The 24,689-nt window shown below is 38.3% G+C and overlaps 1 protein-coding gene and 1 pseudogene across 1 annotated transcript in view; both read left to right on the top strand.

The window, feature by feature from the left end:
* The window catches only part of LOC108542949 (target of Nesh-SH3-like), a gene marked incomplete at both ends in the record, with an annotated part of 44,102 nt that overhangs the window by 909 nt on the left and 18,504 nt on the right, over nucleotides 1-24,689 (top strand). The window lies entirely within an intron of this gene.
* LOC108542948 (BRCA1-A complex subunit Abraxas pseudogene) lies at nucleotides 16,453-17,613 on the top strand (annotated as a pseudogene).

Here is a 24,689-nt window from a genome sequence, read left to right as displayed (position 1 = left end):
ATTATAAAATTTTATATTTCTTTAAAATGTTTTAAATTATGTTAAAATGTAAATTGAGGATGTGGGTCACTTTTGAGCCTTCTCCATAAAAATTATTTGCAAATAAAACCATTTAAGAATGATTTTTTTAAAGCTTGGCACAGTGGCTCACATCTGTAATCTCAGCACTTTGGGAGGCTGAGGTGGGCGGATCACTAGAGTCGAGGAGTTCTAGACAGCCTGGGCAACATGATGAAATCCCCTCTGTACAAAAAATACAAAAATTAACCAGGCATGGTAGTTCATGCCTTGTAGTCCCAGCTACTTGTAAGGCTAAAGTGGGAGGATCTCTTGAGCCTGGGGAGGTTGAAGCTGCAGTGAGCCGTGATAGCACTACTGCACTCCAGCCTGTACAACAGAGTGAGACTCTGTCTCATAAATAAATAAACAAATAAATATTTAAAGGATCCTCTATTGTTTTGAATACTTTTAAAGGCATTCTGGATAGTATAATATGAGGTTTATATTTTGTTCCACTGCTAGGATTATTGCTTAGGAGCTTTCCTATGAGTTTCAGAATTTTATCCTATAAATTCAATTAGTTTATATCAGCTCTGATGATATGCAGGGAAAGTTGAAGATGAATCTATTTTGTCCTGTAGCCTCTTGTTTCTCATGGAGATGTCCCTGTTGGACTTCAAAATCTGGCAACAGAGTAATATTGTTAATTATGTGTCTAAACTAGATTTTACATAAGAGAAACACTTTAAAGCAAATCTACTAGTTTGTTACCAAAAAACTGAGAAGTAAGCATTTCTGACAAATGTAACACTAACCTTGACCACAAAAACCATAAAGAAGTCTCCACTCTATTCACTCTTTACTATAAAAGTGACTGGAAGCTGTGTGTTTGCCCCACACAAGTAGAAACAGATGACATATTACCCCTTTTTTTCATTGAGCGTTAGGAGTAATATTTTATTTATGATAGATGTTTTGTTATATAAAATGAGATTTTGGTCAGTTGTAAGTTCTTTTCCATATGAGGTGAAAATGTTCAATCTTAAAGTAATAGAAGTCAAATTACTACTGATAATACATTCAGAAAACTGAAGAAAACTTATTGCACAAATATTTTAACCTTTCACTGTATCAATAATGAAAGTTGATTAAACGGACTAGGAAGACTTTCATTTATTTATAGTATGTTCATTCTTTAAAGTTTTTTATTATGGGAAATTTCAGACAACCAAGGAAAGAGTATTAAAATGAACCTTTATATCTCAGCATGCAGCTTGAATATATATCACTGTTTTGCTAATCTTGTTCTGTGTACTCTTTAATACATACGGTATTCATTGCTTGGGTATTTAAAGCATAACCAGGTATCACATTTCTTTATCTAAACATGTTCAGTATGCATCTCTAACAGAGGAAACATATTTTTAATAACACTATGCCTTTATCACATTTTAACAATAATTCCATAATACCATTTTATACCTAGTCCATATTTAAATTTCTCTGGTGATCTTAAAATGTCTTTTAGGGTTGGTTTGTGTCAATCAGGATCCAAACAGCTCTATATGATATATTTGATTATGCCTCTTAAGTGTCTTTTATTCTGTAACAATCCTGTCTACCTTGTCTTTTTAAATGTCATTGATTTCTAGAGAAATTGGGTCATTTATCACAGAGAATGTCCATATTCTATATGATAGCATATGGAACTGGTTGCTTCCATTCTGTATTTTTTGAGCTGGCTCCTCCTATGCCCTGTATTTCCTATGAAGATGTAATTAGATCTAGAGGCTGTGTTAGGTTTGAATTTGGGGGAAGGAGGAAATGTAATACTTTATAGGTGGGACTATGTATTTCCTACTGATTCACAAAAAGAGGTGCATCATGGCTGCCTGTCCCATTTAGTGATCCTAAGACTGATGTGTTTGGGTGGCCTCAACCTGGTCTCTCACAATAAAATTCTCCATCAAATTTTCACCTAATGGTTTAGCCATTAGGTGAAATAGATCTTTTGATTGCCCAGATCTATTATTTTATTCAGGAGTTATAAATAGCAATTTTCTCATTCTATTATTCTTTCTCCCTATTTTAGCCAATGATAAAGAAGAAATTTCTCTTATCTGCTTTTTTATTTTCCATGGTTTTATTAGGTTGGTGCAAAAGTTATTGCAGTTTTTGCCATTACTTTCAATAAGAAAGGCAGGCTAAATTTTCATTGTTATAAGTCGATGCTCTGATTATTTCCAAAGATGACCAGTGACAGTGTTTGTTGGTTGGGTTTTTTTAGGGCTAATAAGAATGCGTTGATTTTTATATATTTAATGGGTTTTTATCTATATATCACTTATCTATACCTTATGATTCTTTTAGTCTAGCTGAAATATGCTTGATTATTTACTTTGGTTAACTATAATGCTGAAAACTTCTTAAAGTTAAGCTTATGTCTTATTCTTTGGTTATTCTTATCAAAATAATTTACAGTAAGTAGATAGGCACTAAACATTTGTGCCACAGAACTGAATAGACTTCAGTCTGTGTAGAATATTTAGGTTAGAAGAGGACATGAGAGATTGTTTAATCTAAGTCCCGTCATCAGGAAAGTAGCTGTTGAAGTCATTTAGGGCAGATAAAATAGTTAGGTCACCGTGCATCTCAAAGAACCTAGGGACAAAGATTCCACAACTCCTAGAAGGCTATTCCAATTATTATTTTTAAAACTCTTACCTCATATTGTAGATCAATATGTTCTTTTATTAATTCCTTTTCTAGTATTCTAGTGGAAATGAAAAAACATTCCTCGTACATATTTCCTTTTCCATATTTCCTTAAGCCAAGAAATTTGTGTGCTTCTGCTTTTATTACTTCAAAAATGAACTTTTATTCCAGGTTAAATGTTATTTTTTGGTTGTTTAAATTGGTTATTTATAGTCTTCCGTGACTGTGTTTGCATTAATTGCTCCTAATTGATTAAGCAGCCATACATTAGTTTCCTGCTGCTGCTAAAACAAATTACTACAAATTTGGTGGCTTCAAGCATTATAGATTTATTATCTTGCAGTTGTAGGTCAGAAATCCAACATGGATCTCACTGAGCTAAAATCAAGGTGTGGGCAGAGCTGCATTCCTTTCTAGAGGCTCTCGGGGAGAATCTGGTTTTATGTCTTTTCCAGCTTTTAGAGGCTACTGCATTTCTCTTCCACCTCAAAGTCAACAACAGTGGGTCAAGCCCACATCACATCACATCACAATCACATCACAATCACATCCCATCACATCACAATCACATCCCATCACATCACAATCACATCACATCATTACATGACAATCACATCCCATCACAATAACATCACAATCACATCACAATCACAATCACAATCACATCACATCACCACATCACATCACATCACAATCACATCACATCACATCAACACATCACAATCACATCACATCACCACATCACATCATCACATCACAATCACATCACATCACAATCACATCACATCATCACATCACATCACAATCACATCACAACACAATCACATCACATCACATCACAACATCACATCACAATCACATCACATCACATCATCACAATCTCATCACATCATCACATCACAATCACATCACATCACATCATCACATCACATCACAATCACATCACATCATCACATCATCATATAACATCACATCACAATCACATCACAACACAATCACATCATCACATCACATCACATCACAACATCATATCACATCATCACATCACAATCACATCACAACATCACATCACAGTCACATCACAGTCACATCACAATCACATCACATCACAATCACATCACATCATCACATCACATCATCAGATCACAACATCACATCACATCACAATCACATCGCATCACATCATCACATCACATCACATCACAATCACATCACATCATCACATCACATCACATCACAATCACATCACATCATCACATCACATCATCACATAACATCACATCACAATCACATCACAACACAATCACATCACATCACATCACAACATCACATCACATCACATCCACATCATATCACAGTCACATCACAATCACATCACATCACCACATCACATCACATCACAATCACATCACAACACAATCACATCACATCACAATCACATCACCACATTACATCACAATCACATCACAACACAATCACATCACATCATCACATCACAATCACATCAAATCACAATCACATCACATCACATCACAATCACATCACATCACATCACAGTCACATCACAATCACATCACATCACCACATCACATCACATCACAATCACATCACAACACAATCACATCACATCATCACATCACATCACATCACAATCACATCACATCACATCACAATCACATCACATCAACACATCACATCACATTACATCATATCACAATCATATCACATCACATCACATCATCACGTCACAATCACATCACATCACAATCACATCACATCATCACATCACATCACAATCACATCACATCACCACATCACATCACATTACGTCATATCACAATCATATCACATCACATCACATCATCACATCACAATCACATCACATCACAATCACATATCACATCACAATCACATCACATCACATCACATCACAATCACATCACATCACCACATCACATCAATCACATCACAATCACATCACATCACATCACAATCACATCACATCACCACATCACATCACATTACGTCATATCACAATCATATCACATCACATCACATCATCACATCACAATCACATCACATCACAATCACATATCACATCACAATCACATCACATCACATCACATCACAATCACATCACATCACCACATCACATCAATCACATCACAATCACATCACATCACATCACAATCACATCACATCACCACATCACATCATCACATCACAATCACATCACATCACAATCACATATCACATCACCATCACATCACATCACATCACATCACAATCACATCACATCACCACATCACATCAATCACATCACATCATCACATCACATCATCACATCACAATCACATCACATCACAATCACGTCACATCACATCATCACATCACATCACATCACATCACAGTCACATCACATCACATTACAATCACATCGCATCATCACATCATATCATCACATCACATTACATCACAATCACATCACAATCACATCATATCACAAGCACATCACGAGCACGTCACATCATCAATCACATCATCACATCACAATCACATCATCACATCACAATCACATCACAGTCACATCACATCACATCACATCATCACATCACAGCACAATCATATCACATCATCACAATCACATCACCTCATCACAGCACATCATCTCATGACAATCACATCACAATCACATCACAATCACATCATCACAACACAATCACATCACATCATCACATCACAATCACATCACAATCACAATCACATCATCACAATCACATCACATCATCACACGCAATCACATCACAATCACATTACATCACATCACATCATCTCATCACAATCACATCACATCACATCACATCATCACATCACATCACAATCACATCACAATCACATCACAATCACATCATCACATCACATCACATCACAATCACATCACATCATCACATCACATCATCACATCACAATCACATCACCATCACCATCACCATCACATTACCCTGGCCTCCTTTCCTGCTTTCCTCTTCTACTTTTTTTGTTTTGTTTTGTTTTGTTTTGTTTTGTTTTGTTTTGTTTTGTTTTGAGACAGAGTCTCGCTTTGTCTCCCAGGCTGGAATGCGTGGCGTGATCTCGGCTCACTGCAAGCTCCGCCTCCCGGGTTCACGCCATTCTCCTGCCTCAGCCTCGGAGTAGCTTTGACTACAGGCACCCGCCACCACGCCCGGCTAATTTTGTTGTATTTTTAGTAGAGACAGGGTTTCACTGTGTTAGCCAGGATGGTCTCAATCTCCTGACCTCGTGATCTCACCCGCCTCAGCCTCCCAAAGTGCTGAGATTACAGGTGTGACCCACCACACCCAGCCTCCTCTTCTACTTTTAAAGGCCCTTGTGATTGCAGTAAGTACATCTGGATAATCCAGGATACTTTCCCTATTTTAAAATCAGCTGATTAGCAATTGTAATTCCATCTGCAACCTCAATTCTCCCTTGTCTCGCAACCTAACATCTTCACAGGTTCTGGGGATTAGGATATAAACAAGCTTTGTTGGAGCATTATCCTGTCTGCCACAAGCTGTATGTTTAAAATTTGCATCTCTATTCATTTCCCTTTCTGATATCACTTTACTGTGCAATAAATCTCAACTCTGCTCATCTGTAATAGGTATATTTTTCACAGATATGCTGTGGCGGTTTAGTGTATTTGTAACTGTAAAGTGATGAATTGAAGTCCCTTGAGTGCAAAGTGCTATACAAGAGCAAAGAATCTTTATTTCTTCATGGGGAAAAAAAAAAAGCATCACTTACAGCTCCTGCTCTTACTTTCTTTTGTAATAAGGTAGTGGTATGTTTTTCAGTTGCATGGAACTACACCCAAACACAGTGAATTACCCTCAGTTTCAAAACAAATATTAAGTACAGCCTTGTCTGACACATTTCATTTGTTTAATGATATGTTTACCATCATTTTTCATTTTACCATTGAATTGAGAAGCTGTTGATTATTCAGAAATATTCAAGCTAACATTTAGTGACCTGAGGACTAGCACGTCCACTAAGTAATCATTTATAACCATTTTTTACATTTATTTTTAATATCTATTATCTTTCTATTAAGTATTGACAGAGATGTTTTCAAGTCACTGGTTTTCCATGCAAAAGAAAACAAAACCCTCCTTTTGCCATTTTGGAAATTAACATTCATATGAAATTTCTGTCAAAATTTATCTAAGATTATACTAGATTAGAGGGGCAATAGGAAAAATACTATTTTCCCGGGTGGTTATTAATAAATATTAATGGGCTCCAGAGCCCTGCAATGACGTGATAAAACATGATTCACATTTCATAGATCCTCTAAGTTCCTATGTCCTTTTTTTCGCTCACATCATGAATGTTCTCACTCCTGGTTAACATTTTAAGTTTTTGCTGCTTTCTTTTATGGTCAGCTGCTAGTAATTTTGCTAATGTCTCATTAGCTAGAACTTTCTCAGCGTTGACCTTTAAAGACTCATACTTAATGATGATCCGTTGACATCAGCCATCAGTTATGTGGTGCACGTTGAAGAATTATTTTAGTATCCTTCCTGCAGAAAAAGCTTAAGTTTAAAAATATATGTTCACGATGGCAAATTCCGATTGAAGATTTTGTCTTCCAACCAGGTGTTAGGACTCCAAAGGGACTAATGGAGTACAAATGTTTTAATCCTCGTGTTCTCACAGCTGCTAACCCTCACACTCATTTCCCTAAGGGAGCGCATTTCTCACACTCAGCACGGGCCTCTGAGTCACTATCTTGCCTATAACTCCTCCCAAGTGATGCCAGCTCTAGTGAGGAAAAGGTTACAGTGCCAATGCTCTAAGCTGAAAAATGTCTCGGACAAGGATGCTAAAGTCTGTGTTCTAGGAAAGATCAGCCTTCACCTGAGAGGCAGCATGATGTGGGGAAAGAATACCTACTTACTTTTGAGTCAGACAGACCTGGGTTCAAATTCAACACAACTCATTGTGGAATAGTTGTGGGTAAGTAGTTTAAATTATCTCAATTTTACTTTTCTCATTTATAAAATAGAGAATAATCTTTCAGAAGCATTGTAAAGACTATGGCTGAATCATATAATGGAGCTAATGTAGGCTGGGTGTGGTGGCTTATGCTTGTAATCCCAGCACTTTGAGATGCCGAGGCGGGTGGATCATTAGGTCAGGAGTTCAAGACCAGCCTGGCCAAGATGGTGAAACCCTGTCTCTACAAAAAATACAAAAATTAGCCGGGCGTGGTGGCGGGCACCCGTAATCCCAACTACTCAGGAGGCTGAGGCAGAAAATTGCTTGAACCCAGGAGGCAGAGGTTGCAGTGAGCCAAGATCACGCCACTGCACTCCAGCCTGGGAGTCAGAGCAAGACTCCATCTCAAAAAAAAAAAAATTAAATTTTAAAAAAAGAAGCTAATATAGACTGTAGCACAGAGTAAGCATGTTTTGTAAATTTTGTCAGTTGCTGTTATAACAAGCAGAGTGGCTTTGGATAATTTACCTCACACTTCTGAACTTTGTTTGTCTCGATTGCTAATAATTATTGGGTTAACTCTCCACTAAAGTTCTGGCCAGCTCTAAGAGGTTAGTGCCTAGGTTGAAAAAGCTTGGTCTAAGTGGCAGTTTTGTGGTTTTGTTTTATATTTGGGGGTGGGAGATAGGGTTGGTAAAACTACAGAGGTAGATTGTTTTAGCAGAGCTGTTAGTCACTGAAAGGTAGCCTTGCCCATCTATCATACCCGAGTATGTTTTCTCATCAAGGTCAATGCTCAAAACAAGATTAAAAAACAAAATAAGCAAAATCTGAGATGATAACACAGTAGCTGGTGCGCACACACACAGCTCTCTCCCAAAATCATTATTATCTCTAAATTATCGAGGGTATTCTGTGTCAAAGCTGACGTTTTGTGCCTTTGGTGAAGAGAGTCATCAGGTGCCTCTTACAATTCCTTAGCTGTTGCCTCCAAAGAAAATATGGTGACTCCTCCAAAATATATACCTGAAAAGTCTGTCATCTCTAGATCTCACTTTTCAATCTCTTGTTCAAATAAAGCAATTTTTAGCAAGAATTTTGGCCTGTCCTATTAAACAAATAAAAATAAGTGCATGACCCTTTACTTAACTGATGGCAATTCTATCTCAGTGCATTTGGGCTAAAATTCAACAATCAGTTTCTTATTTTGAAGTTTCTCACTTTCTTTGTTTCACAGTGAAACATTTTCAAAAATTTAAAAGTAAAGTTTACGATTGATCAGATATGAATCAGTATAAATTGTATGCTTATAAATTGTAAATCAATTTATATTTCTATAGGTTATTAGTACCATTTACAAGGTGAACCCTTAATTTTTATATTTGTATAGACGGCAAGAGGAAATGCACAAATTTTCTTCTTTTATCATGTCAACCCTTAGAATTTCAGTTGTTCCCTTCTACTTCTCTATCATAAAAATATTTAAGATTGCTCTATTTTATGAAAGTGGGATGAAATATAAAATAATAGAGATTGATACTGTTTATTACAGTGAAAGATAACTATCACAAGTGGTTATGCATTCATTGAAGAAAAAACAGAAATAGGGGTTGAAAATAACTGAAGGAACTATACAGGGAATATAAAGAAGCTGAAAAAAATAACTTACGAAAAAAGAAGCAGGATAAACCAATAGAAGGAAATGATGTGGTGCCATCATTGAAGCCAGCTGAGCCCTCTCTTCCTGGCAGAGTCCTTAGATGGCAAGAGGCTTCGAAGGCAGGGAGCAAGACAGCTGCCATGAGTGGATATCAGACTCCTGATACTGATGCAAGATGGCAGTTATGCAGGGATAGGTAGTATTATTGGTTCTCTTTTACCCAGAAGGAGGTTGAAGCTCCAAAAGTTTTAAACTTCCTAAGCCTACTCAGCTGGTATATGGCAGGTACAGGGTTTGAAGCTAGGAAGTCTGAGCTCTGAACTGCTGTATTCTACTGCCTCTCAGAACTTAGGGAACTTTATCTGTTCTACAGGACAAAGGTCATAAGTTCCTGATGTGTTGCTTCTATAATGTCCTGTATAAAATGGTTAAAAAGTGGGTGGGGAGATGCATTATGGGTACCTCCTCATTAAGGTTTAAATAAAATATGTAAGGCACTCATTTCATCCTCAAAACTTGTTCTCTCCTCCCCTTCCTCCACCACCACCATCTCTGCTTATTATGTGCTGCCCATCCATCAAATCCTACTTTATCTACTGTACACAAGGCCATTTCTGGCCCGAATAGACATTTCAGTCCCTCTCCATGAATATTCTGGAGACTTAGCATTTGCTTTTATCATTCTTCAGGTTAATCAATTGGTATTTGTCTTTATTTTTGTGTGTCTTGTCTGCCTCTACACTACCCAAGTAGAAAAATCCCAGGAGCTGAGGATCCTAGGAACCTTAGATTTCTTTTTACCCTCAATGTTGTCATTGATTTCAGAAACACAATAAATAAATGGATGGGTGGATGGGTGGATTAATAAATGGGAAAGAGGAAAAGAAAAGACCCAAAAAGTCTGAAACAGCTGTGGGTACCATTTAAGATAGATTTTTCTCTTTTAAAATTATTTTCAAAATGTCATCTAATTCTTAGTTACTTCTTTGGAAATAGATTTACCACTTGGGAAGTATTTGGCTTTAAATCTTCAAGATGAGTCCAAATTTATCATTAAGAAAACAGGAATCCCAGAATCATTTGATTTTTTTTTTTTTCCCTCCAAGGCACAAAATTTACCAGAACTTAAGCTTCAAAGGGAATTTTTAAAGAAATTCGCCTAATAGGTATCAATTTCTTAATAAATGTATACCATTTCTTAAACAATTCATCAGTTTATACCAGAAAGCCATTGTATGATAAGAGATGACCATTTCATCCTGTTTTGGTAAGGAAAACATCTTTTCAAAGTCCTGTTTTTTTTCTACTGGATTCAAGTACAATGTTTTCATGGTCTGCTTGACTTCATCAAATGATAAACTGTTGCCAAGTCTATCTTTTTCTGGAAATACAATACAAAAATCCACAGTATTTTAATATAAAGCACAATTTTTTTCAAATATATTACACAATGCACTGAGATCAAGATCTAAATTTAAAAAGTCATTCTCAATTATATCCAAAAGAGTGTCCCCGAATGGTGAATGGCCCTTTTTGTCATGCGCCAAAAGACATATGGTCCCAGATTCATTGCAAAAGTCTTGCTATGGAGAAGGGGTCTTAAGTGGAAAGACAGCTGCCAGTAAAAGGATATTAAAGGGTTATCTGGAATAGATGTATAACACAGCATTTAAACTCTAGCATTTTCTTTTACATTTCAAAACCAAGGAACGTGGTCACATCAACTTTCCTGATTATCCACATATTATTTTCCTTTAAATATTTTCCATTCCATGGACATTCAGTGCTCTCTGACACCTGTGGGTCATACCAAGTGCTATGCCATGAAGGCCAGCATTAGGTTATACTCTTCTGTATTGTTCCCCAATTGTTTTTGTCATGTGTGCGTTTCTTCTGTGTCATGTCTCACCAGCAGAACAGTAAGCTCCTGAGGACCAGAGCTGAGTCTCACCTTCCCTGATGGGCTCCACAATCAGGGTGAATATATTCACAGCTGTAATAGCTGGCTACTCAGAGTTTGCTAGGGAAGGCTCCTTGCCCAAATAACAAGTCCCTAGTTGCCTATAGTAAAAATATCCAGGAGAAAAAAATTATTCAACTGGGGTAAAGTGTTGACTCTACCCTATTAGTAAAGTAACTATATACCCTTTTTTATCTGGCATAGTTATGGTTGACACCTGCTGTTCTGATATAATTAATTGTGCTCCCTTTCTTTCAATAGTACCCCAGTTTAGTTGAAAAATCTATAGGCAATCTACATATGGGAGAAAGCCTAGAAGTCTTAGCATGGTCCCCAGATATTTCACAATCTGATCCCGAGGTAATAGCCAGCCTTTTCTCTGCCACTGGGGATGCTCTGCATCAAGAAGAGAGAGACAAAATCAAGGGTTGGAGGGTTTGCCACAGGTTTGCCACTGCTGTGTTCTCTTCTCCAGGCTGGGCACATAGATGGTCAAATACTGGAGTGGCAGTTCTTATCAACCTGTTAGCTGATGATTTAATATTTTTGAGCACTTACAATGTGCTGGGCTAAGGGCTTTATGGAAATGGGTTATTAAATCCTTACAGCAACCCCATGAAGCAGGTACTATTAGCATTCTCTTTGTCCCACTGAAGACAGTCCCCAAGAAGTTAAGAAATCTGCAAGTCACAGGCTGACTCCTGAGCCTGTATATCTGAACACCACGCCAAAGTGCTTTTCTCCATGACCTCTAAGTGTTCTGGTAATTTTGAACTCAATGTTAAAAACTCATCTTGTATAAATTATTCCTGACCCCTCACTCCTACATGGAAAAGCTGACAAGAACATCTAAAAAGAAAGAAAAACCTTTGCTAATTTGAAGGCTTTGACTTGGATACTATCTGAGAGCTAATGTGACCTGGCTTTATAAATTGAAGGAAAAATATCCAAAGTCCTGATAAAGAAAAATATCCAAACGCACTTCCTGTGGCGATAACGTGAACAAAGTGGTGAATTCACTGGAAAATGCGTGTGTGGGAATGTACAGTCTCTACCTTAAAATCAAGCCCCTGCCAAGGCTTAAACCAGTTAACAGACAACACTCTACACTGAACTTCTCCATGGGATACACATATAAAACACGGGCAAGGAAAAAGCTACAGGCAATAAAGCCAACAACTGTGATGCCTAACAGGTCTGCTAAACTAGGAACGGATGTGGCAAGTGGGTAAGAGAAATAGTTTTTAAACATTTGTGGTGTCGGGGAGAGAGTTTGCCAGAGCATGCAAGTGAAGCAGGGTTAGTTTGGGACAGTGGCTGACGGAGACGCTCCCGACTCTATCCTAGGAAATGAAATGACCTGGAACCTCAGCGTTGTGGTCAGTGTGCAGGCACTGGAAGTGGAAAGGTTGGGGCTGGCTTCACAGTCAGATGACCAGTGCACTTAAAGGACCTTGCATTCTGGGTTTAATGCCCTGCTGTCACTGTCATGAATTCTTAATTTATCTTTCCATTTTATTTTGTAAGTGAGGTCCTATGAGACAACAGAGCAGGCGCAGAGGGCTTGAAGCCTGGGTTCCTGTGCTTGGCCTCCCAGCCCCTCCCCCAGTTTGATTCTCTACTGTCATGTCCTCCAGCCTTGGTGTCCCTGCTGCTTGGCTGCCTTCCACTTCCCATCCCTATTTCAGCGACATCAGCTGCCCTCCACCTCCAGCAGGGACTTGGGTGTGCACACCTCCGTGATGATATCTGGCAGGGCATGGTGGTAGCAGTCCTTGCGGTGTCTGGCAGTGCCACTGTGCGTTAAGTAGGGCATTTGGTGGGGGCAAGCCTCCCTCTCACCTGCTTCAGGTACACAGTATGTCCCAGTGCAGAAATGGCAGTCTCTTGGGGGTCTATGAATTGGGGTGGCAGACCTGTGGGGAAAGGAGATTGACTTTTTTCCCCTGGGGGGTGGGTTGGAGGATAAGGGCAAAGCACTTTGGTCTTGATCCTGGGACTGCTGCTGGAGGGAGATAGTAAGTGGAGGGGGAAGGGAGTGGGCTGAGGGTCTGCACCCACCTGCAAAGTGTAATATTAAACAGCAAAGAAACATGATGATGGGCCAAGACAGAGATGGTGGAAGAAAGTACAAGTTGAATGTTGTGCCTTCAATGGCACTCTTTTTAGGGTCCTACCTTTCGATTTTGCATCCGACCCTGGAAATTATATAGTCAGCCTTGGGTGAAATGCATGCTTTTAATAGCATTGGCTCTCCAACTCTCACAGAATGAAAGTAAAACTGAGAAAACCTCCAATAATGTCTTCCTCAATGGATTGTCTTTAAAATAACCCACTGTTTAGAAAAAGTACATGCATTTTTTTCTTCCAGACAACCTTAGAAAGCTGTAAATGGTGACCAAGTATGGCAGAGCCATTGGGAGTACACATTACTGGAAAGAGATGCCCTCTTTCCGCCCCCCCGCCGCTTGTCTTCCTCCCATACCTCTTTCCCCACATCCTCTCTTCCAGTCAATGTCGCACTCCCATTTCGTATGTAGAGGCTCCACTCACGCTCTACAGCGGGCCAATGAGGGGCTGCTTCTCACTGCTGTTACTCAATTCCAAACAATTCTGAGCAACCCCTCTTGTGACAACATCTGCACCAACATGAGCTGTAAGCTCCCTTCAGAACAGGCCTGTGAACGTTCAGGAATCCTAGCAGTGGCTGCTGTACCTAGTCATTTTTGCATTGTTGCTCTGTGGTACGGCTGGCTGCACTTCTGTGAGAAGCTTAACCTTCAGTATGAGCTCAGCCTGCCAGGGGCCTGGTCCTGCAGACTGCATCTTAAAGAGTGAGAGAAGCCAGAATTCTCTAAGCCATGGGGCATAACAGAGTGTTCTGTCAAACTGGGTGTGGGTTCATTATTCAACAGATCTTGTAATGTTTAATGGAAATAATTACTGAATAGTGTAGGATTTGCTTTAAAATTTGCTCTCCAATTATTTTCAGGCAAAGAAGGAAAAGTGTTTTGTTCCACATGAAAACATATACTTTTTCTGAGGAAAAAAAAAACAGTGCTACAAATAGGACTTATTAAAGACGAATTGTTTGATTACTCCCTTTTCAAAAAGTATTTGTGCTGATTGTGCTATTTCCCAACCCTCTAATTATTTTTTTTCCTTTTCTGCCTGCAAAGCCTCGGGCTTCATTCATCTTTATTCTAGCCCCAGGCATTAAAGGGGTATAAGAGCAGATTCATTCATTCTTTCGGAACATGCTTATTGAGCAATTACTATGTTTCCAGGTTTAGAGGTACATGCATAAACAGAGCATGATCTGAAAGCCTGGCCCACATCCAGAGTGATCCTCAGCCTCTTATGGCTTTCTTTAGAAGCTTAGGAATACTCTAAAAGGTGGAGGACTTATGTTACTTTGTGATGCTCCATAATTCTATAGACATTTTTTTTATGTTTAAGGGCAATGTGCTAGTAATCTACTGAGTGATGTATTAAAAATTAACCCTGCATATTAATTTAGTCAATTATATTGTATGTATTGTATTAATGGAGTAAAGTTGGTACAACACTGACATTACTTATGCTACTCTGTATTCTACTTGAGCTTCAAGCTACCATGAAATTTTGCCAAGCTACAACTTAGCACATGCCCCAGCAGACAGCAGGATTTCCCCAATTTTCTAGAAAAATACCCATCAGTGTTTTTCCGGAAGTGACGTCCTCCTTCCTGAAAGAACATTAGTGATGTTCTTGAGTTGGTCCAGACTTTCAGTTGCTGCTGTTCTGGCCTTTTCATATGTAATTATTTCAGGGTCACTTAATTGTCATGGATGGGTGGGTTTTCTGTAGTCATTATTGATTCTGTCCTGTGGAGTGATGGCATCAACAATATTGGAGCCTATCTTTTTCCAGCAATGGTCTTCAGGGTGGATGTGGACTACAGTTGAGTTATGAATCATTTTTATACCCCGTTACTGAAACCAGTTTGCTGGTGTGGTGTCAATTTGGTTTTATTACTCAGTTCTTTGTCACCGGAATAGGACAATGGGTGGGGTGGGTGAGGCACAAAGTTGGTCCCCCTGCTGAAACTTAGAACTACTTTACCAGTAGCCTTCAATAAGTGACGAGACAACAGCATTCTACTCTTTTTACATTCCACTCCCCACAGGCCTGCCCGCCTCTGCCTAGGCTGACTTCTTCAGTGGGGTTACCCTCTCCCTTCTCCCCTTCATCTACTAACAGGCCACAGGGGACCCGTCTATAGCAGGGGCAAAGGCAGCTGACAGCCACAGAGCCACAGAGCCTAGGGTGCTGGTGAGCTCTTTGTGTACCTGTTCCACGGCCACACTTAGGAGGTCCCTTTTTTGAAAACTGACTAGTGGGTGAGTGGAACTCCCTGCTGGAGCTTAAAAGATAGCAATATTTCTCAAGGGTGTTTTTCAGGCAGAGATTACTCAGGGTTAGTGTTGATGAAATGCAGTACAGGAGCTGTCGGCCAAATGTCAAGAGCTAGAGGATGCTTAAATTTAGATTATACCCGCTCAGGTCTGAATATAGCTAAATGTGGCATGTGGACACTTACAGATGCAAATAAGAATCGACAATATTTCCGTTAAGGAGATTTCCATGGGCATAGTTTGTTTTTGTTTTTGTTTTTTTAAATTCTGTGGCTGATTTTATTCTTATTAGGGTCTCATGATGTGCCACACTGGCTTCTAATGAAAGCAGTTACCTTATTTCATCAAATTCTAAAGCATCTTTAACTGTAAATCAGTCTGCTATTTTATATAAAACTAAGAAACAATAAAGTTGCTAATTAATGGTACTGCTCTTGCATCCCTTGAGGCTTTTATTTTATACTTATGGAAAGAGCTTCCTTTGATTCATTGATGCATACATTTTTATGTTGTCTGTTCTTTTTACAAAAGAGATCATTCCCTTTTCTGTAAACTAGTTTAGAAGCGTTTTAGATTAATGAAGTTGTGAAGATTGGTGTTGTGTAGCCTGAGGCGGCGGCAGCAGCACGGAGGGTAAGAGCAGGTGCTCAGCACGGAGGGTAAGAGCAGGTGCTCTCGGGCTATGTGTTGACCAGCTTGCCTCACACCACCCCAGCATGGTTTGTGACATGGAAGGTTTTCTTCTTGAGGAAGTAAAAGGTGAAGCCAAGAATAGCATTACTGATTCCCAAATGGATGATGTTGAAGTTGTTCACACAACTGACATTCAGAAATATATTCCATGCTTTTTTTAGCTTTTATAATTCCTCAAGTGAAGTAAATGAGCAAGCAGTGAAGAAAATATTCTCCAACGTCAAAAAGAATGTGATCGGTTGGTATAAATTCCATCGTCATTCAGATCAGATCATGGTGTTTATAGAGAGGCTGCTTCACAAAAACTTGCAGGAGCATTTTCAAACCAATAACTTGTTTTCTACTATTAACACCAAGTATAATAACAGAAAACTGTTCTACTCATTGACTGAAACATGCCTTATATAAACCTCAAAAAGGACTTTTTCACAGGGTACCTTTAGCGGTTGCCAGTCTGGGTATTTCTGAACAACTAGGTTATAAAACTCTATCAGGTTCCTGTATGTCCACTGGTTTTAGCCAAGCAGTAAAAACATACAGCTCTAAATTTTTTGAAGAAGATGGATCCTTAAAGGAGGTACATAAGATAAATTAAATGTATGCTTCATTACAAGAAGAATTAAACACTATATGCAAAAAAGTGGAAGACAGTGAACAAGCAATAAATAAACTAGTAAAGGATGTAAACAGATTAAAACAAGAAACTGAAAAAAGGAGATGAGCGTAGATTCAGGCAGCAGGAGAGAAGAACGTCTGAAAAGACCCTCAGGGGAATGTTTTTCCTGGTCAAGCATTATGGACCTTTTATCCAGATTCTGAATTTCTTCAATCACGTTATGTCTTTAAAAACCAGACATGTTTCTGAAAGTAGCTGTAACTACAACCTCCACCTCGATGTAGTAGCCAATCTGACCTTAATGGTAGAACACACTGACATTCCTGAAGCTAGTCCAGCTAGTAGACCACAAATGATTAAGCATAAAGCCTTAGGCTTAGATGACAGATGACAATTCAAGAGATCACGGCAGTTAGAGATACAAGACAAACTATCTAAAACAGATACTGATAGTAGTTACCAAGAAAAAGCATCCACAATGAACAGCCCAGAAATAGATGAAGAGATTCAGAAAATGAAAGGATCTAGTGAGTATCCAGTCTCCTACGTCTTGATCCTTTTAACCTAAAAGGAGATTTTTTAAAATTTGACTGATGGGTAAAGCCAAACATTTCTATTGTTTTTTCTATGTTGAGCTACTTGTGCTAATATAGATGAATTCATTTGTTTTTACTATGTTCCCCTGTTTGCAGTAATCCACAGATTAAGTCTTGGCATGTTTAATTTATAAAGTACTTTTTTGAACATCAGATGCTTTTATTTCAAAATCTTTTTTCACATTTCACTAAGTTGTTGAGGGAAAGGCTTACACTGACACATTCTTTATCACTGGAAAAGTGAGGCCGGGCACAGTGGTTCACACCGGTAATTCCAGCACTTAGGGAGGACAAGACAGGAGAATTTATTGAGGCCGGGAGTTAGAGAGCAACCTGGGCAGCAAAGTGAGACCCATCTCTATTTAAAAGGAAAATAAATGGAAAAGCAAGAATAGAAAAGAAATAGAATTTATTTTCACAATGTGGAAAGAAATGTATATGAAAATTTACTTTTTATCTAAGTCATTAAAATTCTCCTAAAGTGATAAATTTTTTTTTTTACTTTTTAAAAATTATACTTTAAGTTCTGGGGTACATGTGCAGAGCATGCAGGTTTGTTACATAGGTATACAAGTGTCATGGTAGTTTGCTGCACCCATCAACCCATCATCTATATTAGGTATTTTTCCTAATGTCATCCCTCCTCCCACCCCTGACTTCTCAACAGGCCCTGGTGTTTGATGTTCCCCTCCCTGTGTCCATGTGTTCTCATTTTTCGACTCCCACTAATGAGCAAGAAGATGCAGTGTGTGGTTTTCTGTTCTTGTGTTAGATTGCTGAGAATGATGGTTTCCAGCATCATCCATGTCCCTGCAAAGGACATGAACTCACCTTTTTTTTTATGGCTGCATAGTATTCCATGGTGTGTATGTGCCATGTTTTCTTTATCCAGTCTATCATTGATGGGCATTTGGGTTGCTTCCAAGTCTTTGCTATTGTGAACAGTGCTGCAATAAACATACATGTGCATGTGTCTTTATAGTAGAATGATTTATAATTATTTTGGATATATACCCAGTAATGGAATTGCTGGGTCAAATGGTATTTCTAGTTCTAGATCCTTGAGGAATCACCACACTGTCTTCCACAATGGTTGAACTAATTTATACTCCCACCAACAGTGTAAAAGTGTTCCTGTTTCTCCACATCCTCTCCGGCATCTGTTGTTTCCTGACTTTTTAATGACTGCCATTCTACCTGGCATGAGATGTTATCTGATTGTGGTTTTGATTTGCATTTCTCTAATGACCAGTGATGAGCATTTTTTCATATGTTTGTTGGCTGCATAAATGTCTTCTTTTGAGAAATGTCTGTTCATATCCTTTGCCCACTTTTTGATGGTTTTTTTTTTTTCTTGTAAATTTGTTTAAGTTCTTTGTAGATTCTGGATATTAGCCCTTTGTCAGATGGATAGATTACAAAAATTTTCTCCCATTCTGTAGGTTGCTGCCTGTTCACTCTGATTATAGTTTCTTTTGCTGTGCAGAAGCTCTTTAGTTTAATTAGATCCCATTTGTCTATTTTGGCTTTTGTTGCCATTGCTTTTGGTGTTTTAGTCATGAAGTCTTTGCCCATACCTATGTCCTGAATAGTATTGCCTAGGATTTCTTCTAGGGTTTTTACGGTTTTAGGTCTTACATTTATGTCTTTAATCCATCTTAAGTTAATTTTCGTATAAGGTGTAAGGAAGGGATTCAGTTTCAGCTTTCTGCATGTGGCTAGCCAGTATTCCCAACACCATTTATTAAATAGGGAATCCTTTCCCCATTCCTTGTTTTTGTCAGCTTTGTCAAAGATCAAATGGTTGTAGATGTGTGGTGTTATTTCTGAGGCCTCTGTTTTGTTTCATTGGTCTATATCTCTGTTTTGGTACTGGTACCGTGCTGTTTTGGTGACTATAGCCTTGTAGTATAGTTTGAAGTCAGATAGCGTGATGCCTCCAGCTTTGTTACTTTTACTTAGGATTGTCTTGACTATGCAGGCTCTTTTTTGGTTCCATATGAAATTGAAAGTAGTTTTTTCCAATTCTGTGAAGAAAGTCAATGGTAGTTTGATGGGGATGGCACTGAATCTATAAATTACCTTGGGCAGTATGGCCATTTTCATGATATTGATTCTTCCTATCCATGAGCATGGAATGTTTTCCCGTTTGTTTGTGTCCTCTCCTATTTCCTTGAGCAGTGGTTTGTAGTTCTTCTTGAAGAAGTCCTTCACATCCCTTATAAATTGGATTCCTAGTTATTTTATTCTCTTTGTAGCAATTGTGAATGGGAGTTCACTCATTATTTGGCTCTCTGTTTGTCTGTTATTGGTGTATAGAAATAATGGGAAATTCAACTCAGTTATCAATAGTCTTGTTGTTTTTTTCACCCAGTATCATTCTCGGTGCCAGCAAGGGTCTGGCATGTTTAGTAAAGGAAGATCATACATTTGATTTAGATGTTTTAAGATATATTTTATAAGAAAGTATTCCACTGAATTCTTATTTATTCAGAATTAGTATTATATTTTTTCAGATGACTTTTCAGCACCTGCGGAAATAAGCTTACTTTTTTTTTCCTTTTTTTTTTTTTTTTTTTTTTTTGGAGACACAGTCTTTGCTCTGTCACCTAGGCTGGAGTGCAGTGGCACGATCTCGGCTCACTGCAAGCTCCGCCTCCAGGGTTCACACCAGTCTCCTGCCTCAGCCTCCCGAGTAGCTGGGACTACAGGCGCCCACCACCACGCCCTGCTAATTTTTGTATTTTTTAGTAGAAATGAGGTTTCCCTGTGTTAGCCAGGGTGGTCTTGATCTCCCGACCTCGTGATCCTCCCGCCTCAGCCTCCCAAATGCTGGGATTACAGGTGTGAGCTACCACGCCCAGCCTTTTTTTCCCTTTATGTTACATTCCTGGGATAAACTATACGTGGTAATAATTTATTATTCTATTATGTGCTGCCGGATCCAGATTCTGCCTGTCAGTATATTTTTAGAGTTTTTTTAGAGTCATCAATATTTATGAATGAGTTTGGTTTGTAATGTTTATTGTGAAATGCTTGCATTTTGGAACCTAATGATCCTTACTATAAAGATTTTTTGAACATTTTCCTCTCTTGTAATATATCCTTAGACTTTAGAACACAAACTCTGCTTTCTAGAAATCATCACCGTTACTAATACTTAATTCAAACTTTTTGTGTTTGACATTGTTACAGTGGTTTGTTTTGTTTTGTTTTGTTTTTGTTTTTCTAAGACAAGGTCTCACTGTCACCCAGGTTGAAGTACAGTGATGCAATCTCAGCTCACTGCACCCTCTGCCTCATGGGCTCAAGCAGTCCTCCCACCTCAGCCTCCTGAGCAGCTAAGACTACAGGTGCCCATCACCATGCATGGATAATTTTTGTATTTTTTGTAGAGATGGGGTTTCACCGTGTTGCCCAAGCTAGTCTCAAACTCCTAAACTCAAGCGATCCCGCTACCTCGGCCTCCCAAAGTGCTGGGATTACAGGCTGAGCCACCATGTCTGGCCTTTGTTACAACTTTAATTATCTTTAAGAACCTTATGAAACTAGGTATGATTTTTCCTACTTTGCAGGAAACTGAGGTACACAGAGGTTAAGTACTTTGACTTGTACTAGCATGTAGTTGCATAGGATTTAATCTGTTTCCAGAGTCTGTGCTCTTATGTCCAGAAATTTAGTTTAACGAAAAAATTGTTAAACGTGGCAAGGGCCTTTTTCAGACCCCTTTACCTAATTTCTTTTAGGATTATCTTGGTTTATTTCATGCTTCTTTTGTGGACACTTTAATGGCAGAAACTTTGCATGCAGAACTAAGCTTCCCTGTGACGACATTCTGAAGCAGTGAGGCTTGTAATGCAGGCGTCCTCTAATGGGAGCAGACCCAAAATGTGAAAATTGGGATTTATCAAACTGCAATTATGAGAGTATTACTGAAAAATCCAGTAATTAACAAAATATTTCAACAGTAGATTTCCTTAAGCAGTAAACTGCCCCTGTCCTCCACCATAGGGCATTCAAAATATTAAGCAAATTAGATTTAATTAGTCTGCAACATTGTATAGAATTAAACATTAGAAATTGAAACTGTGTTAAGGTAACTGCATTCTCTGCAACTTTTCCTAAATTGTCGTTTTAATTATATCTTTCTAAATGAAGTAATACATATTGGCAGAATTCCAGTCTACAATGTATTTATTTCCAGGCCACTGTAAATCCACAAAGAATTTTATTGTACAGAAAAGAAATAGAAATCCTTCTTTTTTTTTTTTTTGAGACAGAATCTGGCTCTGTTGCCCAGACTGGAGTGCAGTGGCGTGATCTCAGCTCACTGCAAGCTCCGAGAAATCCTATTCTTTAGTTTTATTTTTCCACACCTGTGTCCCCAGTAGCACACAAAGACTCCCAAACTATGTGTATGTTGGAAATATTTAATGAGCAGTGAGAGCCAACACATGCACCCAGGTAGCGACATTTGTTCCAATTTGTAAGGCTGTAACAGCCTATGCTATATGCAAAATAACTGTGATCATAACAAAAGGTATTTTTAAATTGCTCATATAACCGTATGTCTTGGATCATGGTACTATCTTTGGCTTCTGTATATGTTATTTTTCTAGTGTTTCAGATCTTTTATAAAACCTCTACGCATTAGGCATAATTAATCCATATCAAGGAAGAATCTAAAAGGTTAACTCTAAGAGACTGCTAGAGTGAGAACCATTTAGGAAAACTAGGGGTTTTGTTTTCTAAAAGTGAATCCCTGAGATTTATTTAAAAAGTATTTTGTAGACTTGATTAAGATAGTTACATAACTTGCAGGGCCAAGAACAAAATAAAATGCGGGTCCCCTGGTTTAAAACATGAAAAAATTGTTGTTAAAGACACTAAAATATAAAGCTTTTTCCTTTTTGTGGTTTCTCATTTTTTCCATGATTTTATTTATTTACTTATTTTATTTACTATTTGATGTCTTAGTAAATAAAAAATTTAAAATTATTAGCATGAAGTTTACTTTGTATCTTTATATTGTTCAATCCCAGGTTTAAATGCAAATGTAAGAGCCTTTAACTCTTAAGTGAAATTACTGAAATGGCACAATTCATATTTTACAGTTTATACATGTGTATTTTGCATATGTATTTTGTTCCTACCAGAATAGTGGAAATGCTGCACAAAACTAATTCAGCTGTTTATTTCACTTCTTGATATGTGCACATTCTACCAACACTCTTCTTTCAACTTATTTCTGAATGAGGAAGAGTTGGAAAAAACAAACAAACAAAAAAAAACTATGGGTTTCCCTCTCTTTCCCTTTTCTCCTTTATCCTTTGCAGCATAAGTGGTTGGCTAATGCATGAGTAAGAAAGGATATGATAGAGTTTCTTGGTCATTGGTACCTTAAAGTGCCATTGCCTTCTTTCTGCATCTAAAGCAAGTTCTGGTTTGAATGGAAAGTACGGCCTCTCACAGCCCTGGGTGTCCCCTCCTTACCTTTTACTGAATGGTAAATGTGACGTACTTACCTTGTTCTACCTGTAAGTCTTGCTGAACTCCCACACATCATGGTTCCTTTGGAATTATATGATAATGGATTCCTCCAATGCCTTAAATGAGTGGGGAGGCAAGAAAATGCAGACATGCTTATAGCTTCTGTTTCCCCCACTCACATGCATGCTCTATTGCCCCATCAGACTTCCCTTACAAAACACAAGTTCAAAGATAAAAGTATTAAGAGTGTCAAGATAGTGACAGCAGGACCTTAAGCATGGGGCCCTTCTGAGCATGGAGCTCCATGTGACTGTATATGCCACATGCCCATGAAGTCAACCCTGCCCCAGTTATCTCATCTGCGAATTGAGGTGATAATAGTAGTACCAGGTAGGATCGCCATGAGGGAGTAATTAAGTTATGAATATAAGGTTCTAAATATAGTATCCTGCACATAGAAAGCACTCTGTACATGGTAGTTTATTGCTGTTTATCTCAAAGAAAATCAGGAAATGGTTATTGTATTCCTACTAGGAAACTTGTTTATTTGATTTGGGTCCAGCATTCCTTATATGAAACTCACTCAGCAAGACGTGCTTTCAAACACACGAGACTGGGACAGAATGAATGTTCCTTTATCTGTGTGGTGGGCAGGAGGCAACTGTACAATAATGAGGCAAAGGTCTGAGGTGAGTTCATCAGGCTGCCTGAGTTAATTTATTCCGTGGTAATTACTGGAGCAGGTTATAGCCAATAGTGCTATGTAAGGTGTCCTGAAAAAGACAAAGGCACAAGTTACTAAGAGAAGTTGAGTTGCCAGGTAGTTTCTATCTGAAAAGAGGTCAGCTCTGCAAAGCCCTGGGCAAGAAGGCCTCTGCTCCAAACTCATGGAGGGGAGACATTTGAACCCAAGATGAAAACAAAACAAAGATATGAAGTCTGCCTGAGTAGGTGTGAATTCTGGCTGACTACAGCATCCAAATGAAATTTCTTATAGAATGAGTTTCAGAGTTTATAGTTCCAGAGAAACATTGTAAAGAATACTCATCAATCCATTAATCCAATAGAGTTGCTTATAAAATGCTGTTTCATATGCCCAAAACGTATTTGGTTTATTTACATATGTGTAACCAGCCATTCATTTTGCAAACATCAATTTTTAAAAATTTATTTGATAAATTATTAGTTCCTTATTGAGGTAGCATATGCTGATTGCTTTAATATAATTTTATTTAAAACTTAAATATCTTGAGATTACCTACGTACATTTCATTGAAATATATTTAAAATGAAAATTATGCCAACTTATAAATTGTGACTGTTTAAAAATTGCTCATTAAAAATGAGTAGCTATGAAAACAGGCTGAGCAATTACATAAACAGGATACAAATTAAGAAGGGCGTTATAAATATTCCTGTTCCCGGCCGGGCGCGGTGACTCAAGCCTGTAATCCCAGCACTTTGGGAGGCCAAGACGGGCGGATCACGAGGTCAGGAGATCGAGACCATCCTGGCTAACACGGTGAAACCCCGTCTCTACTAAAAAATACAAAAAACT

Source organism: Rhinopithecus bieti, unplaced genomic scaffold, assembly GCF_001698545.2.
Source record: "Rhinopithecus bieti isolate Rb0 unplaced genomic scaffold, ASM169854v2 scaffold_23928, whole genome shotgun sequence".
Lineage (NCBI taxonomy): Eukaryota > Metazoa > Chordata > Mammalia > Primates > Cercopithecidae > Rhinopithecus > Rhinopithecus bieti.
This window is presented reverse-complemented; position numbering and strand designations above follow the sequence as displayed.